This window comes from Coturnix japonica, chromosome 5, assembly GCF_054131305.1.
Source record: "Coturnix japonica strain WE chromosome 5, WE-NBRP24, whole genome shotgun sequence".
Lineage (NCBI taxonomy): Eukaryota > Metazoa > Chordata > Aves > Galliformes > Phasianidae > Coturnix > Coturnix japonica.
The window spans coordinates 17,891,491-17,911,057 of NC_140667.1; the positions used below are offsets into that span (position 1 = coordinate 17,891,491).

Consider the following 19,567-nt stretch of genomic DNA (forward strand, 5'->3'; position numbering starts at 1 on the left):
CCCTTTTACCACCTTTTTCACATCGCTGGCCTATCAAGTGTGCTACCTTTTAACTCATAAGCTCAAAAGCTGGTAGTCTAACTGACTGCCCTAATTAGCTACGATTTTCACAGTATAGACAACATGATGAGCTAATCGAAATTTGCAAAATAATGACGTACCTCCAGCAAATATTCCTCCTCCTGAGGCCCAGTCTTAGAATAACAATAATGAGACCATTATTAGAGGAGGGCATTAAAATGCTGCACTGCTGCTAAACAGAGAACTTAATTGTTCTGGTCTTGTCCATTGAATCAACAACCTATTGTTGTGGACTTGAAAAATAAAGGACTGGAGAATGGGTGCCATAATGATTGGTCTGTGCTGCCATACCAGCACTCTGTAGAATTGTTTTCCTTTTGAAACTCTTGATGGACTAGTAGTTTTGTTTAAAAGTAATATAAAAGGCAATTGTCTGGATAAAAAGTCCTATTTATTGAAATCCTTAGAAGCAGTTGCATGCGTTTGTTCATGACCCCCAAGACAAAAACAGAGGGATCATAATAATGCTATCTGTAGAGACCAATGCCTGCAGTGACACTAGATAACACTGTCCTGTCTGGATACTGTAAAAGGAAGGAAGGCATTTCCTTTACAGACAGAAATAATGACAGAAGGTCAAATACTGGACAGATCCAATTCATCTTTAAAAAGGAAGATGATTTATTAAAGGGAAAAAAAAAAAATCCAGAAACTCAAATTTTTGGTCATAGTTTAGCATTTGGGTTATAGATAGAACTTATAAAGGTATTTCTATGTCAGTCACATTATAAGACTTTTTTCACTTACTTAGTTACTAAAAATGACTGACTTTGGGGTTTTTTCCACACATTTTATGGAATTATTTCCTCAAACATCGGGAAAATGAATAATAAATAAACCTTGAAATGGTAGCGACTCAGCTGACATAAACTGTAATTTACTGTTAGCTTAGGATAATCTAATCTATATTTCAAATTGGGACTGGGAAGAAAAGATACCTAAAAATATTTGTGTGTGTGTGTGTGTGTGTGTTTGTTTGTTTTCTACATTAATTGATAAGGAAGTGAAATACACAGTTTTTACGAACTATTTAAGATAAACGTGATCTGGAAAAAAAAATGTATCCCAAATTAAAAAAAAATAATTATATTACGTACTATTTTTAAGTAATACTGTATAAGCTATAACTGATTTACATTTTGGAACAGAAATTAAAACTATGACAGTGTCTTTTTAAAATTATTATTATTGTTGATGTTTGCTTATTTTATAGTACCTCTCTTAATGCATCCTCCTGTGTATAAATATCTCAAAAATAGCCCATGACTCTAGGTTAATATAAACAACCAGAAACAACCAAATTTAGGCTAGCAACAAGTACCCATGGGAACTTTGTTATTTACTTCAATGGGAAAAACTTCAGGTTTTAAGATTTTATTATTCTTGCCAACATATTGTAAATCTAAATGAAAACACAAAAAGGGAAAAAGGAAGAGGATAAAAAAAAAAAGAAAAAGAAAACTTAAAAGTTAAAGGTTAACCCAAACGGCATTTTCAGCAGTTCATAGAACTGCTCACATAGAGTTGTCTTGCATGCACTCACAGTGCATGTTTTCTTTTAACTCAGGGTCTTTTCTCTCGTAAATTGAAAAATGCCTAATATAAAGAAGTATTAAATTGTAAATAAGACCTCTTGCTTCATTCAATCCATGCCTTGCTTCATTTATCTTCATCTTGTTAGGCTAAATTAATTAACAATCTCTGTGTTGCACACTTTCTCTTTTCATTACATCAAATAATGGCCTGGATATGGGAGAAAACCCTCAACACAGGGATCTTGAAACACTACCTTGAGGAAGAGTCTCTTACATATATATTGCTTTAGTAATATTAACAAGCTAGATGTTACAACACTGATTAAATAGATTCTTCATTGCTTTAAAGTAATGATCCTGATTTTGTAGGAAATAAAAATATTTTTTCTAAAAGAATCACAGGATGGCAGTGGATCGTGCTCACAATCTGTAAGCCAGAAGTCACCAAGACAAAAAAAAACCCCACTACATTAATTTATAAATAGCCTTACTCAATGCTTCATAATATATATAAAAAAGAAGTATTTGAGTATAATTTCTGAGCAACTGTGCACACAGTTCCAAATATATTAATGTGTTAAGCCATTCAAACCATGATGCTGTGCCATTTGCCTGTGAATGTTCTGTACATAATTAATTGGATGACTGGGATAGTTTCATTGGTAAATCTGGTTATTTTAATACTGTAATGGGGAGCAATGTGCTGAACTATTAGAGAAGTTTTCTTCCTTTAACCTACATTATGGCATCTAGAGCAAAAGGACAAAACAGTAAAGCCTTTTTTAATCTCACTCTGATCAAACAGCCCTCTTTCTCCAATCACAGCTTTGTGCGTGATATCTTTCTGCTAGTGTTTCTTATTTAATTAAAACAGACACTGACAGAAGGACATGGATTAGGACTGTAATGATGCATTTACTTAGATTAATCGGAGGCTCCTTTTGGAGTAATGGCTTAAACAAAGAACAAAAGGAAATTGTTATGAAACAGCCTTTTATCCCAGGCAAAGGTCACATTATGAGGTTTTTAATTTTGTCAGCCTCCGTTATATTGGGCCTTGCCACTGGAACATGAGAAGTGCTTCTCTCCCCTTCTCCCTCGAGTCAAGCCAGTTATTATAATACAGCCATTAAAGCTGCAAATTAAAATGTTTGATTTTAAAACATGTTGCTTAGCTTTCAAAACCCTCTAATTAGCATGTTGTACATTGTTGTGAAGGAAAGGAACCTAAAATGCTAATGACCTGCTGCCAGGTGACCACACTGCTGTGCAAAATAATATGGACCCTTTCAAGTAGCAATAATAATAATAATGCCCTGCCTTTACGAATTACCCAGCTCCAGGTCTGCTCTGCACCAAACGTGCTTAAAGAAACAAGCACACATCCAGCCAAAGATCAGAGTTCAGAAGTCAGCACGAGAGATTGTTGTATGTTAACTGGAAAGATGACTGTGAGACACTGTAAGGGAAGACAAAATCATTTGAAACCACCACAGATACAGTGACACTTGCAAAAGGTACAGAGAACATCATAGAACAGAAAGCTTTTACACTCTCAGGTAGAAACTGCAGGTGCACGTTAGGTAATCTCAAGGAGGAAGACTCAGCTTGCTGCTCCTGTGCTTTATATACAAAAAGGCAATATTGCATTAAAAGACTCCAAACAGATTTATTTTGTCCCTTCACAGTTTGCCATTCAGTGTAAGAAGTTCACTGAACATAAAATTAAGCTAAAACTACCAAATCTGCATTTTTTCCTTATACTTTGTGATATTCTCTCTAGCACATTTTACAGGCGGAAGTTTGACAATGCAACTTGAAAGAAGCAAAGCAGAAAACATTTCCTTAAATCATATAGGACCTGAAGGTCTGATTTTTGAACCCCTGAGTTTTAGCAAGCTTACTTATTTCACACAGAATTTTCAAGGAAAAATACTCCCATCATACAGTGACAGAGTGTGCTGTGACTTCCTTTATGAAATTGGAGCTGCAAAAATATTTATTTAGTCTTCTGCACCACCTAAGCTGTTCACAGAACCAGCCCTTCTCCGGTCACAGGGGCCACATCTCTGGCAAGCTGAAATGTCACACAGTACCTAGAGACACACAACACGATACCAGCAAAGAAGCTAAAGCTTGCTGACAGTGCCAATCTTAGGTCCAAGAAGCAGCAGTCCAGGCACCACAGGGAATACCTTCCTGAAAAATCTCTGTAATAATTAGCTGGGCACTCTGGATTGATTGCATTCAACCTGCTTGTTTGTTTTACCAACACTTAAGGAAAAAAAAAAAAAAAAAAAAAAAAAGCTTTCTCTGTAACTTGCTGCTTTAGCTATAAGCTTCCTGGTCCAACCACCTCCAAACAAATCAGTGTGGCATGACGGTTCTTCTGAGATCTCACTAGTAGGAAGTTGGATGAGACATTGAGAGCAGTGCTGGCCTCAATGGCTGCTCATACATGGAACACTCCCAACCTTCAAGTGATTCCTAAATGACCAGTGAGGGATAAAAATGACTGCAAAGGGGATTTTTGGTCATTTTTATCCCTCATTGCATTCTATTGTACTTAGAATTCCAACAGTCCAGAAACAAAGGCCTGTGTGATTCCAAATGCCAGCATTCCCTAAAGCAATACTCAAGAGAAAGAACAGTTCCTCTCCAGATAAACCACAAATGAGCCATCTAAAGCAAATATAATGTAAAGATGACCCTGGGTACGGTTTCATCTCAAACCCACACATCTACACTCTGCATTACTATGCTCTATTTCACATAGTATCCAGATTCTGCCAATTTTTGTCACTACACTCCCTCAGAATACAATCAAATTCTGAAAGAAAAGCAACTTGCCCTTGTAAGTATTATCAAAACTACATGTAAGTCACTGAAATGGCCTAAATAAAAGGAAAATACACTTAAATTAAAAAAAAAAAAAAAAAAGTAAATTCAACTAAGTTAACCTTCAAGCACTTGAGTTGTTTAAAAGTTCATAAAAGAAACCTCTGGTAAATGACATGCTATTAAAAACTATGCAGTAGCACTCACTCTCACTCTGGTTGAAAATATGCTGACCTTCACAACAACATTCTACAACTCAGAGATATTACTGTCATCAGCCATTGCCACCCTTTACTTATTTATTTAAGCTTAACTGCTATGCTTCCAGAAAAACCAAGTCTTGAGGTAAGAGAACCCATTTCCACAGATAAATGCATCATTCACTTGTGTTCCTCAGTTGCCTCTTAGCTGTTAGGTTTTCAAACCATCTCTGAGACAGAAAACCTTACTGCTAAGGTTATTTATAAAACAAATAGAGTAGCATCTAATGAAAGTGAGGCTTTGTGCAAAGAAATAGGTGGCTCCATTCTTAAGAACTTGCAGCCAGGAAATGACATACAAATGAAAAAAAAAGGGCAAAGTATTTAGAAGTATCTTGCAGTGGTTACTGCATTGATATGCACCATGCAGCCACACCGGTCCCCAAAAGTTCTATTTGTTCCTTAAAATATACGACATACACTATTGCTCTTTTAGTGAACAAGTAATAAAATCTGCATTAGTATCCTACACAGAACATGAATTCATGCTTTAAGATCAGAGCAGCTTAGATAGCAAATTATCTGCATCATTTCACATTTACTAGCTAGAGACCTGTCCGGGTACAGTCTGCGTACAGACAGCATTAGAACAATCAGTGCCTACAATGATGCAGCACCATGTCCTGTGGTTTTTGCTGAATATCCACTTATGCTATAAATCAAAAAACAACAGTAATCCCGTAATCTAAGACTTCAGTGTAGGAGTCTGACGAGACTCAGGCTGGCACAGCAGCAGTTACTGGCATGGCACAATGGAAACACTAGCAATGCAGAAATCATGCTGGTGCGGTGCAGAATAAGAGACTGATTGGGCTTTGATACATCATAAATTCAACTGGACCCATCAAAGCACGTCTCTGTCACGATAATCCCACAGACTCTGGAGGCCAATACAGAGCAGAAAAGACAGTCTACTCTCTCGCCTGCCTGAACACAGCTTTCATGCACACAAGGTCACAATATGCCCTGCACTGAAGTGAAGCTGGCTTTTTATTCAAGTTGCCTCACAGCTAAGTCACTATACAGATTTGTATCCAACAGAACCCATATATAATATGAAAATATATATGGAACCCATGTAACAGTTATATAATGAAATCTGATCTTGTTCTTCAAGTAAACATGCCCCCAGCCACTAACACTGAATATACAGAACAGTAATTTTCTCTATCAATATGTACTGTGAAACAAGAATAGTGCACATATCTGAGCACCAGTAACAGCTCCTTGGTTTGTCTCATTATGTACAGCCTCACTCAGATTTTCCCATGTACCTTTCTCTACAGGTTCTCTGCATCCTATTCTACCCTGGTCAGTCCTTACTAGTACTGCTATATGCACAGTTTGTACATGTGTCAGGCAATAGAAAGCAGAACTGTCTGATTTTTGGCTTCCCAGAATGCTATGTTTCAGTCATACAAAGTTTTCTTACTCTGACAAACTACAGCAATAAGTAACATAAATATCTGATTAAAAGGTCACTTTTCATACTACTGTATATACCTTTAAATATTCTTATAACTGTTTAACTCTTCATGTAAAACCAGATATTCTGCCTCATTCCAAAACTTCATTCCTGCCTGGTTTGTGATGTAATGTACAAAATAGGATCCCTTATACATTTCTTGCCCTCATTTGGAACTGTTGCCCCTCTGGGCATACCAGTGAACTTTCTGACCTAACACCCTAAACTCTTCACAATTGCAAAGAGCAGATATTACTGCTTGCTTTCAATAAATGGCAGAGCTGTTGTATTCCAAGTTGTTTTCTGCATGAAAATACTGACCTGTGCAATTCAGCTCTGATTTTACAACAAGGGGCAGAAATTAAGCCGATAAACTGTTTTACATTATATGTAATAGCAAAGCTACTCAGTACACTTTCACATGCAGATGATATGCTCAACAAGCATTTCAAAAAAATATTGATGCATTTTTGTACACAAAAGTAGCCTGCACAAATTATGTGAAAATTTCATTGCAATTAAGTGAAAGGAAAATTACCTATCTGCAAGCTTGGCTTGAATTTCAGAATAGAAAAACATGCTAGGTTTCAAGAGAAACTGGGACAAACGTAACTGCTTAAGTTTGCTGGTTTATACATGAAGTTCATACACAGAAAGGAATCATACATGTATAATTACATAGGCTCACAGTCACACACAAAAGATAGCTGTGCAGTGATTTTCAGTCTCTCCTCAAAACAAAATTCCCTAGGCACCTTCAAGCATTTAACTTACAATTTTCCCACTGCTCGAGATTTCCCAGTCAGTGCTGCATAGGAAGGAGGCACACAGAAGAATAAGGACTATTCTTGACTCTGTACCTAGCATTCTAATTACTTTTTTATGCCTTGGTTTACCCATGTGTAAAACAGGAGAAACAATAGCTTTATAAATCATCTTTCTGAACTGCTTTGAGATCTGCTGATAAAACAAGGTGTATGAGGGAAACTGAATTGCTAAGCAGTCTGAAACAGATATCCCTCAAAAGAGGAAAAGGAAAAATAAAAAAAGCAAAGTTGTTTTTATCTTTTTCTACTGTTAAAACTTTCAATACCCAATCAAGCAGCCATACTATTGCATTGTTCTATCGTAAAGTGGATCAGGACAGACAAATTAATCAAGCCAGGACAGTGAGTGCACTTTGTTTACATACTATATCCTGTACATATCTTTCCTGGGTTCAGACTGAAATCCAGCTCCAGCTGCAACAGCTTTCAGGCTGACAGATCCCTCTGGAGCTGTGCCATGCAGTGCTTCAGACCTGGAAGGTGCTGCAAGTGCGCACTGCCACTATGCTGCTTAGACACGCATACCTCAAATGTTCACACTTACAGCATCCTTTCAAAGGTATACTTATTGCAGTGTAATAATGTGCACCATCCAATCTTTGGGCAGCCATTTCTTCTGCCCGTGTTATTATCATGATTTTAAATCTTTCATTTCTAAAGAACGGAATTAAAATATACAACCCGTTGGAAAGGAGATATTCTTAACTACAGTACTGAGACTCATTTACAGTCCGCTCTCAAAGAGCTTAGGTTAACAGACTTTGATGGGCAACATCTAAATCTTTACAAAATTCCCACTGCTAACACAGACAGAAACTGTTTCAGACTGCTGGAAACGAAAGTGGTTTAGTCAGCAAAGTAAAACAAAGTTGAACCACCTAAATTATTGTACTCACTCAGTTTCACCAAGCTGTAAGTCACATACAATGAGAACAAGATAACTCAGTATGGTTACGAAATCTTGCTGATAAATCACAGAGAATGAGCTGTAAAACATGCTTGTTCTGTGACATTTGTGAAAAACAAGATTATCCCTAATGGACTTTGAAAACACAGGCTTTCTGATTTTTCATACATATATGTACATGTTGATACATACACACATATACATTCATATACGTGTGTGCATATGTATAAAAGTATATAGCCCTACAAACACTCATGTCTAAGCAAAACTATTAGGTTCTATTCTCAGCCTTTTCTTCATTGCCAGCCAGTTAGAGCAAGTGCCTTAGGAATCAGAGCAACACTAATGTCAGGAGAATGAGAGAGGCAAGAACTCAGGGGAGCTCAAGGACTCCCCACAAAAACCTGGGAACTTCCAACTACGATCTGCCTTTGCCAGCAAACCTTGATGAAGATTTCCTTCTGAAGGCCTACTGCAGTTAAGAGAAGAGTTGTGCGAAACCAAAGAGTTAAAATCATAAGTTTATACAGAACTTTAAGATAGTCACAGAGAAAATGATTAAGTCGTAGACAGTGATTGTGTTTTGCTTTAGTTTTGCCCTCAAGCCTGCACCTTTTGTCATAATGGAATGCATACTCAGCCTTCACATGGTGAAATATTTGTATTTCCATGCAGTTAAACAAATGGGTTTTTTATTTTCTTTTAAAAATCAGCTCCCACCCCTGTTTCCCAAAACAATTGCCATCTCAAAATGATGAACAATTTGGGCAGTAGTCTTGCCTCCATTAAAAGGGCAATTTTCTTATTTTGTCAGCCCAAACATATGGGAAAGTAACAGGACTTCTCAAAAAATGGAAGACAATCTGAAAGGAATTCCCACATTCCAATAGAACTCACAGCATATAATAGGCATTTTTAGCACAAAAACAGAAGATCAAGATAATCTTTTCTTTCTTGTTTTACAAACTGATATTCAAGATTCCATTGTGTGTTCTTTTTCCTCTATTTTTCTTTTCCTGATTCCTTGCATGAAATATGAAGAACTCACAGGTACGATTATCAAATTTATGGTGTATGCTTGCTATATCACACATTATAGTCTCACAGTTGTTTGCCCCGCAGTATGAAAGATTTGCATAGTGTTTAAATGGGAGAGATCTGTACAAACTATAGTTAAAATATTATTACATTTATATGTTTTTCTATATGAACTAGTAAAAAAAATAATTTTATATTCTACTTTAGGGCAACATTTTACTACAATTAAATGAAAAGGCTTAGCTCTGCTACTTCTTTGAAAAGAATCATGACCAAAAAGATACAATTTTAGGAACCATAACTAGAAGATGATGAAGAAATTCTGTCTGTTTCCATATGAGGTAATATCACAACCAAATATATCACTTTGATATTTAAAATCTGAATGTCTCTTTTTTTGTGATTCTTTCATCTGTGTGCAGAATTTACAGAGGAGCTTTCAGAGAAAAAAGAATAAAGCACTTGCCTTTAATCCTGGGGGCTACTGCCTGTTGTGTTGGGTTTTTGTTTTGTTTTGTTTTTTTGTTGTTGTTGTTTCTTTGAGTTTTTCTGTTGTTGTTGTCCATTTATTTATTAAATTCATTATCTTCTCCCTTCCCATCACTGCTGACCATCAGTGCAGCACCGTACCTCCAGCTGTGAGCTTGAGCATACTTGCTCCCCAAAGCCAAAACGCGCTGCTTTTCTGATTTAAGAACAAGAGACATTGGATGTAGGGAAGAAGCTTAAGCTTCCATTTCTTTTGAATCTCAGTGTCACTTCTGTAATGGAGTATATGACAAAGCAACCTAGGCAATATGACAAATTACAGGAGAAGCTGCAGCAACTAAGATTGTAGAAAATTATCACCTCTTTTAGAAGCAATGCAATACTGTGTCACTTGGAGAAGTAAAAAGTCTTTAAACCATATTTAACATGATACATCTAACAAACCACAGATACCTAATAAACGATGTACCTAATCAGTAAGATTTTCCTGTTTCTGAGCACATGAAATCTTATGCACCTGACATTACTACTCTTGAGGAGGGCTATCTCCTAAGAGGAGTTGAATTCTCACATACAGAAAATCCAGCACATGTTAGGCACAGACAGAAGGAAGGATGGAAATGAAGGAAAGAGTAAATATCAACAAGTAAAGAGTAGATTGCTTTGGCAGTTATGCAACAGAGTCAGAAAAATAATTTTACAGGAAACTGTTTTTCCTCCTCATGAAGTCCAGAGTGCACATTTTATTGTATTGTGCATCCTCTTAATTTTCCAAGATTCAGTCTGAGACACCAGCAGCTGAATACAAGTTCTGCAGTGATGTTTAAAATTAGCATTAAACAATCTTTTTATTTTCATAAAGCTTACACATTAAAAAGGATACTGTAAATGGTTACTTCTGTAGAGAAGAACCAGCAGATATCAAGAATCTAAAAAACACCAATCAAATGTAAATGTGCCTCAGACTGAACTTAGCTTAGCATAGACAACGCACTACACAGAGCATTAGAATGCTTTGAGAAATCTTACAAATTAGGTGAATCTGAACGTTGTAGCATTATTGCATCAAAGCAGTAGTTTAGGCATCTTATTGCTAACTGCCAGATGTTCTGAGTTATTCCATGTTGTTAGCCATAGTAGTGAATTTCCTACCACTTCGAACAAATTATCCATTCCAATTGAGCACGCCTGTGATACAGTCAGAGTAAAGCTTTCTTTTAAATATGGTTGGTTTCATTTTTCTGCCTTACTATAAAGTAATACTTCATTCTGTATGGATTTTTGTACACCTCAAGGTGAGAAAATGCAACTACTCATTAACACAAGGGTATTAAAAGTGCATTTAACCTACTCTTTGATGCATTTTTGTTTTATCCATCATATCCAGCTGTAAGCAGAAGAGACAAGTTAGTCCAAGGACATAATGTCTTTCAGGCTCTATAGCACTTAGCAGGTTACAGGGCCTCCAAGGCCTAACAGATTTAACTAAGACTTTTCACACAATCAGGTAAAGAAAGCTAGGCCAGTCAGCAGATATCCCATTCAGATAACAAAGAGAATATTTTAGTGACAATGTGAGAAAACAACAGTAAAAATGGTAGAAAACCACTGAACCATAGCTCTCTTTTTTTCTTTACTAAGAACCACGGTCTGGAGTTTGCCCATAATACTTGCTGCAGTCTCCAACAAATAGAAGGTCAGGCAGATGAGCTTTGTCATGAGATACCCAGAAAAACACCCCTCAGAAACAACTACATCAGTGCTGGATAATCTGAGATATCCTAATTTCCTCTGTTGATTTGGGATGGATTCACTGATGGTCTCTTAAAACACCAAGCTCAATTCAGGTGCGTCTGTCTGATTACACTGATCTATAACAAAACAGAGCTGCATTTTATTTTATTCTTTAGTTTCGCCTCACCATATTTAGTGTACTCAAGGCTGAGTTAGCAACATTCAAATTTGCAAACAAGGGCTGGCAATTAGTGTCTGACATGGCTATGGTCTGTCATAAACCAGTAAAGAGGTGCAAGGACCACGAGGTGAACAAAACCAGCTTGGGCATTTGTTAAGGTCATTTCAGTTCTTCAAGTGGCTCTTCTTAAGAGTCCGTTACCTCAGCTAAGTACTCTCAGCAAACCATAATAATAATGGAGATAACCCATCTGAAGAAACCAATTTGGGGTGTGGTTTTGAATTTGGATCAGGGAAAAGATGACTACACACCCCATGCTCTTGCTCTTCTCTAGGGCCAAGTTTAAATAAAAAAGAATAGTTTTCAATTATCTTGGACCACATTTCAATGGCAAGGGAACTGTGAATGAAAGACATTTACAAAGGAGACTGTTAAACATTAAAGTATAGTATAATCACTGTATGAATTAGTCATAGCCAGATTAGACACTGTCCAACCCGCTTTCCAACCATCTGCAACAAATGTGCTCCATTAAAACAGAACCATATGGAAAACAAGCTAGCAATTAACACAGCTTCTATGCATACCTCTAATACAGCACAGATTTCAAACTTTGAGTGAAACTGACTGCTGAATTACTTCCATATTGCTGCTGTTTAGACCTTGGCAACACATATTTATCCTCACTCACTACAGTATGTCATCCCAAGATACTGCTATATCATCAAAATAAGCATGAAAAAACCACCCACAACTGAGCCACTCATTGTGGTTTATAGCCTCTGTTAATAAAATATTTGCAGATCAAAGTATAACAGACTTTTGCAAAGCTGCATAATATGTTACTTACCAGTCGGTATCAAAACTAATAGCTAATGCAGGGCAAATCGATTAATTTAATTGCTAATTGGTAACGTCTTGTACTGTTAAACAAAAATGCTTCAGGACTGAGTCCTGAGAGCTTGTGCTCTGCCAGATTACTTAAAGAGCTAGAGATACAGCACTTAACATTGCTATCATTCCCCAATAAAAGAGGGGCATGCATAAAATGTAGATTCAAAATACAGTGCCCTAAAAAACACTCATAGATGATAATAATTTTATGACTTTTCTTTCATAACATGACTGTACTTCATAGTTGTATATGTGTACTAGATAAAGTGAAACTTCCTATAAACAAAAAGATATGACTACAAGCAAAACGTTTTGTTTCCTTACTCAGTGTAAAATGCAATGTCTAATATATACTGTGTTCTTTTCTATCCAATGTGTCATAGCTGGCTCTTTAATACAAGCTGTGGGTATTTGTGCTCTTATGCTCAACAGCTCAGTCCACAAAGCTTGATCAAGGAACTGAAGGTTCACAGACTCATATGGGTTGACAGGGACCTCTTGAGGGCATCAATTCCAGCCTCCACTGAAAGCAGCGGAGGTTGCTCAGGGACTTGTTCCATCAAGTTTGGGAATTCTTTAATGAGGGGGACATTACAAAAGAAAATCAAAGCATTGTACTAGGGGGGAAAAAATCCATAATAGATTTCTGAGTATTTAAATTCTGAGTATGTAAAAAATGAAATTTTCAATGCACATTTTCTAGCTTTACTCATATAACAATAAAATTGTGGAGATTTACATGTTTTCTTTTGCAGAGTTTTCTTCTAGATAACTGGTATTTACTTAAAAGAAGAAAAGCATAAAGCAAAATCATTCTAGCTAACCCAAGTTCCTGTATTTCCTCTGTTATCCAGGCCGAAGGGAAAATATTTATATATATATATATAGAGAGAGAGAGAGAGAGAGAGATCTTTTTCCTACAGATCATCGAATTCTCCAAAGTAGAGCTTCTGAGGAAGAAATTATGCATAATGTCAGTCACTACACAGTTTCTAAAGCACTGACATTTTTGAGGTATTCTCCTATAATTCTGTATCTTCCATGGGTCATACTGTTCCTAAAGACCAAGGAGAAAGCACAAAACTAAAAATTTAGGGCAAACTTTCTATGTGAATTTAATTCTGTTCACACAGAAACTTCTCCCTTCATTGAGCATAAACCAATAAGAAACTGTAAAACAAACTCTTCCTCAGCTCTTTTCACTCCCCAGAAAGTTTAATACTGACAATCTTAATAGAGCCCTATGACAGTAATACACCATCCAAGCTAAATACATTGATGAAATCATATAGTTCTATTTCTACATAGAGAGTGATAGTTGCTTCTAGAACTTAGAACTGCTGATTGTAATAGTTATATTGAAGCCCATATGATGTTTGGTAGTTGATTTTAAGTGTCAGCATTTCAAGTCATGTCATTAAATTCAATTTTCAATTTTCTTCAAAAAAAGAAAGGTCTAGAAGACCTTTTCCTGAGGAAGCTCTTGCACATGGCTCACACACAGGTTTACGCACATTAACATAAATAAAAGAATATAAATATGCATCCTTTAGAAATTCATGTCTGGGAAGATGTTATCCACAATAGTTGAATACCTAATGTAAACAATAACTCATTTTGTCTTAAAAATATGCCCACAGAATCCCACACTGACAAAAGAGATGGAGCAATTTTGAACAGGATTCTGATGACATTTTTGTTTAATAAAGAGAAGTGATAAGTATATTAATAATCAGTTTGCAAAAATGACTTTAAAGAAACCATACACTGTTATCCAAAATTGGCTTTCAGCTACTACATTTATTTTCTACATTCATTAGATAAATTACATACTGGCAAAAAAGTCCAAAAATGTTCAAACAGTATTAGGACTGTAAAAAATGCCATGCTTTGGAATTAGCACCTAAAATTCCTGCATCCCCCATAAATTTTGACTAATTAAATTCCTACTATATTATTCCTTTCGTTTTCTTCATGGCTGTTTTATATACTTTCATCTGTTTCACTTCTTTTTCTGTTCAAGAAACAAAACAAAAAAAAAACCTTAACCTTACTTGATTGACAGAAGGGAATAACAATGTTTAATTAACATCACTTTGGATGTGACAAATGTTAAAACTCAGCTCAGTCAATAAGTCTGTATGAAAGTATTCCCCTAACATTTTTAAAAGCTTTTTAAGAAAGCTTAGAACACCGTGTTCTTAATTCAAAAGCACATGCCGAGTTAATTATGGTCTTATGCTCTGACCAAAAGTAGGATTTGTGGGATTTTCTTTTTCTTAAGTCAAAGGATTCAAGAGTAATTTATGAATGATACTGAAATAATGCACGATTGAGCTGCTAACATGCTGTTAGTTTCAAGGTTTTTGTGTGTGGTTTTTTGTTTTTTGGTTTTTTTAATGTACTGGGAGGGTCAACATTAAGTCATGCTGACTTGAAACTCTATTTATAATAAAAACTACATTAACCAAACAGTCATGCTATTTTACAGTCTTACTTGCTTTTAGATTGTTGCTCTTGACCATGTTACTCATTTGAAAGATTTCAGCACAATTTCTGCCAAAGGAAATACATTTCCACAGCTGAACAGGTCCCACAACAGTGTCAGATATACCCTCCCTAGTTATCATTTCTTTCTGTACCTGATGCTTAATTCATGTCCTCACACCTGTGTGAGCAGCTGTGCTGTAGGTGCATACACACTTTCTCATGCCTTACTAGGTGCCAGTTTAGGAAACTTGTTCCACCATGATCTTGTCGGCACTAACAGTTTTAGAGGGGTCACAAACTGTTCAAGGCACATACTTGTGCTCATGAGTGTAGTGAATGGCCACAATTTGATGATGCTTAATGGAAGTATGGCTATCAAGTTCTTGGGTGGATTTCAAAAAGCATCCAATTTCCTTTATATTATTGATTTAAAATGTGATTTCAGGCTCTAACTCGTGTTATCTACACATCCCTCCCACACAAGCAGGAGGAAAGAGCACTTAGGTTGACACAGTGGCAGTGTAAGAAAGGAAGAAACAGGACAGTTTTCTCCCTGACCTTCCTCTTTCCTCTGGGATATGTTCCTCAACTGACATAAAGCAGACTGAATCACAAGGCAAGGCCCCCCCCGGCTCTGGCCCAGCACTCCTCCAGTCTGAGCTTGGTTCAGGACATTTTCCCTGAATTTCCCTTGTTATTGTAGCAGTTTATTTATTAACTTCTATCATTAACAATAAGCACTAATAATCATAAGTATTACTGCAATGCATTCAGAAAATCATTTCTATTAGGACATTTTTAGTGCCCTATAAAATTATTTCAGCAACATATCGTTCTTTAAGAAATGGCAGAATTGGTTATTCTCTAAGAAGGGATAATGTGGAATTTTAATATGCATTTAGTAATGAATCCTTGCCTAATTTTACATTTTTGCCCAATTTTTTTTAAATCCCTTGTTTTTAGTATTCTGTACCCCTTTAAGAAATGAAAATATGAATTAAAAGTACAGCACACATTGTGTATAATACAGCATTAATGTTTTGTATGCCTTAGTTAGGTGTATTTATAAAAGTATGCTATCAGAAGTACTAATCATTAAGAGAGTATCAGTAAATCTTTAAGCATTTTTCTTCTAGTACCCAGAAGAGAGAGACTGCCAATAGTCCTAACATATCTGCAATGTTGACCCTCTCTTCATTCACTCAATTATTTCAGTCTTATGCTTGAATAGATGAAGGAGAAAAAGGCTTATTGATTATTCAGTCAGTGATGTGTCATGGATAAACAGAAAGTAGGTTTGCCACAGAAAATATCTACAGTGAACTCAAGATAATTAAAGAGAGAAGAAAAAAAAAAAAGACAACTCTTCATTCATCTCCTACAGAAGTTACTGTATTTCTAGCCCAGAAAAAACAATTATTCAGACATTGCCTGTTCCATTTCCTATATTGTCTCCTTCTTCTGATGAACAAGAGACCTTTTAACACAGATGTGGTAGCCTTGCTTTCCTTTCTGTTTTCTGGCCATAAAGTCATTGCCCACTCCTGACTGACACTCTCAGAAACTGAAAGGGCTCTATTTATCCACAGAGCAGAGGCTCCTCAGGCCACGCAGGCCTATCCTCTTCATCTTACCCCACCAACATGCTTCAAACCAGATCCAAAATGAACAAGCATCAGGAGTGTGGAGGCGGATTAAGTTCCATTTCCACTGCAAGCCACATAATGCTTCCTGAAGCCACTGAAAGGCTGCCACATAATGCCAGTCCAGATTTGCAGACAACTTTGTGAAGTTCAACAATTATCTAATACATAGAACCTGTCAGCCAAACTGTAACCAATATAGATTAGCATTTACTTGTTGGGTTCAAACCAGAAACCTGTGGGATGACAAAATCCATTTATAATTAAATATTTCGTTTGCAATCCAATCTTATGAATGGAGAGGGGGGAACCAACCAACTACCAATCAAAACAAAACAAAACTGTCTTACAAGTGATGAAATCACCATTTGCTATCACAGAGAAAGAATAGGGAGCAATAATGGAAGTAATGAGCACAGACCAAACCCAAACACTTCCATCTAGTCCAGAACTGGAAGCCTTACCATGAAACAGAGCAGGAAGAATGTCACCCTTCAGATTCTAACTTTCAGCTGCAACACTTTCAGTGTAGTTTTGTTGCTAAGCATCTGTTGTGCATTGGTGGAACTTACACTTGCCATTTTACACTTAACAGGACACACGTGACACAAAAAACAAAGCAGGTACAATAGAATTCAAGCTGAGGGATTTCCTATTAAGATACCTTAAAGAAACAGAGATTCAAGCAAGTTATACCTACAGATATCGGTGACAAACTCTAAGGCATGAAAGAAGAGCAGAGAAGTTGCTACATATGGTTGGTCACTAAGGTAAACAGATTTGAAAAGAACTAGTATGCATTACCACCTAAATAACCAGTTGTATGACTCTTACAAGCCTTTCTTATTGAGTGAAGATGAAACAAGAGGTTTAGACCAGACCATCAGAAGAAACAAGCAGTGGTGCGGGCTACCTGGGGAGGTTGTACTGTCTTGAATCCTTGGAGGTTTGTCAAGACTGACCCAGATAATGCCCTGAGTAAACTGGGGTCAGACCTCATAGAGGTAGCTTGAGCTGGAGAGCTCGAGTCTCTTCTAGACTGAATTATTCTGCAGTCTTCACCTTGAGGCCAATATCAGACAAAAATGACAAAGCACCACTAGGACACCACAGTCGGTATGGAAGTCCAGCAACCAAGGCACTAAATATTACCTGAAAGCAGAAGCTTTCTGTAAAGTACTCTGCAAAGCATACTATGATAATTACCACCATAATACAGTAAACACAGCGGACAAAACAAATTAGAATTTTATAAAATTGTTCAGACAGTATCTTCTGGTAAACATACTGCTGCAGAACTGTTAGTGTACAAAGTCTTGAAGGTTTTGGTACAGATGCAGGGAATGACAAAGACGAGCACAGTGAATGATGAGTGTCTTGGTTAACCCTGATATGTAGACTGGATACTGAACGAGGCTTTCAGACTGTAACATGCTGTAAGACTTCAGACAGCTGGCCACAGCTTCTACTGCTGTGCTTGCAAAAGCTGTACACAGGCAGACTGCGGAAACAAGATCTAGATGGTGTAGGATCTCTGCATATTTGTTCTCTCTCTCTAGTTCTATGAAAAAAAGAAGGCACCTTCATGTAGTACCTCCTTCTAGCATACAAAATGAACACAGTTGCAATTTCTGAGGACTTAAAGCAAGGCCCCTCACACAACTTGGTTGCTATGAATACACTAGATTTACTGAATTTCTAACACTGCTTCTTTACACATACATAGTTCACATTGCCATACATGTTTTCTGCCCTTTACCTAATGATTTTCACATACAAGAATATAGCTCAGTGGGTCACAGACTTGGCAGAGTCCTGACTGTCTCGAAGCAGCACCCAAGATTTTGTGCTCAGTTCCTTTTTTGACAGAGCTGTGCCCTCCTCCCATTTTGCTATTCGGGCACTTAGACCACCATCTTACATATTTTATCACTGGAGTTATTCAAAACATTGCTAGCCTTTTGGAAGTAATTTCTTCTTCCATTGCACAGATCCATGGGGAGAGCTTAGCCTTTATAGTAAAAATCATGACGCTAAAATTTACTTTTTCAATTTAAAACTAGATCCAGTAGTCAAAATACTTAGATTTCATTTTGAACCTCTTTGAACAAAGTGTGTTGAGCAAGGATGCATGGAGTATTTATGACAATATATCACTAACAGAATCCTCTTAAGAAATTCAAACCTCTCATGAATTGGTCAGAAGGAAGCTTGAACTACATTTCAAAACCTCTTTATGAAAGCAGTATGTAAGATTGCTTTCTTCTCTTTCCGTATTCAGAGATTTCAACGTAAACTTCTCAGAGAGAGAAGGAATCGTTCTTCAGTGAAGTGTTTGTTATAGAAACACCATTATATAAGATCTTTCAGACTGAGGTGCAATCCGGTAATTCTAGTCATTGTATTTAAAATATTCCTCAGGATATGACTGACTGCCTTTGGTCTCTGTTCTTGCCCTCTGAGATCCCCCTAGGATGTCATTTCCATCCTTCTCATCCACAGTGACTACTCCACTCAAACACATAACTGCCTTCAATCTGATGTTCTCTAGTCTTAGCCGATAACAGCTTTCACTTCCAGATTTCCATCTCACTTCAGACAGACACTGTTCCCTTTCACCCTTCATACCATCTCCACCAGTCCTCTCTCGGCATAAACTGACGTCAAATCTTCCTGCCTTAACTGACAACCCCATTAATATCACCCAATTTTCCCCTGAGCTAGACAGTTAGCAAATTTTTTAGACACTTCTTCGTTCTCTCTCTTCTTCTCTATGGCTAAAAAACTGAACATGAAGTCTCAGCCAGCCATTCCAGACTCTTCTACTTTGTGCCTTTTGTCAATTTCTGTTTCTTGGTATAGATAAAATTTCTTATATTTCCATACATCAGGATTCTGAAAGAACACTTAAAGACAACATCTGTGTATAACAAAGCCAGGATACTTGAAGGACTTTGCCAGGCAGTCCTGCATGAAGATAACATACAAAAATAGAAATTCCTAAATGCAACATACTTAAATGAAGTATGGCCCAGTGAAATGCCCATGAGTGTGTATTTCAGGGCCTATACTTGATTAAATCATTGCCTTCCCTTAGCAAAAATTTACCTACACCAAGTGTATCTTGGAATTTTAAAGTTCATTGTATGCATCTTGGTTTCAGTTAGGCTTCAACACAGTAGAAA

General features: G+C 36.8%; 1 protein-coding gene across 28 annotated transcripts in view; it reads right to left on the reverse strand.

Annotated features, from left to right (window-relative positions):
* SOX6 (SRY-box transcription factor 6) overlaps positions 1–19,567 on the reverse strand; it is a 389,870-nt gene that overhangs the window by 254,482 nt on the left and 115,821 nt on the right. The gene's annotated exons all lie outside the window — the stretch shown is intronic.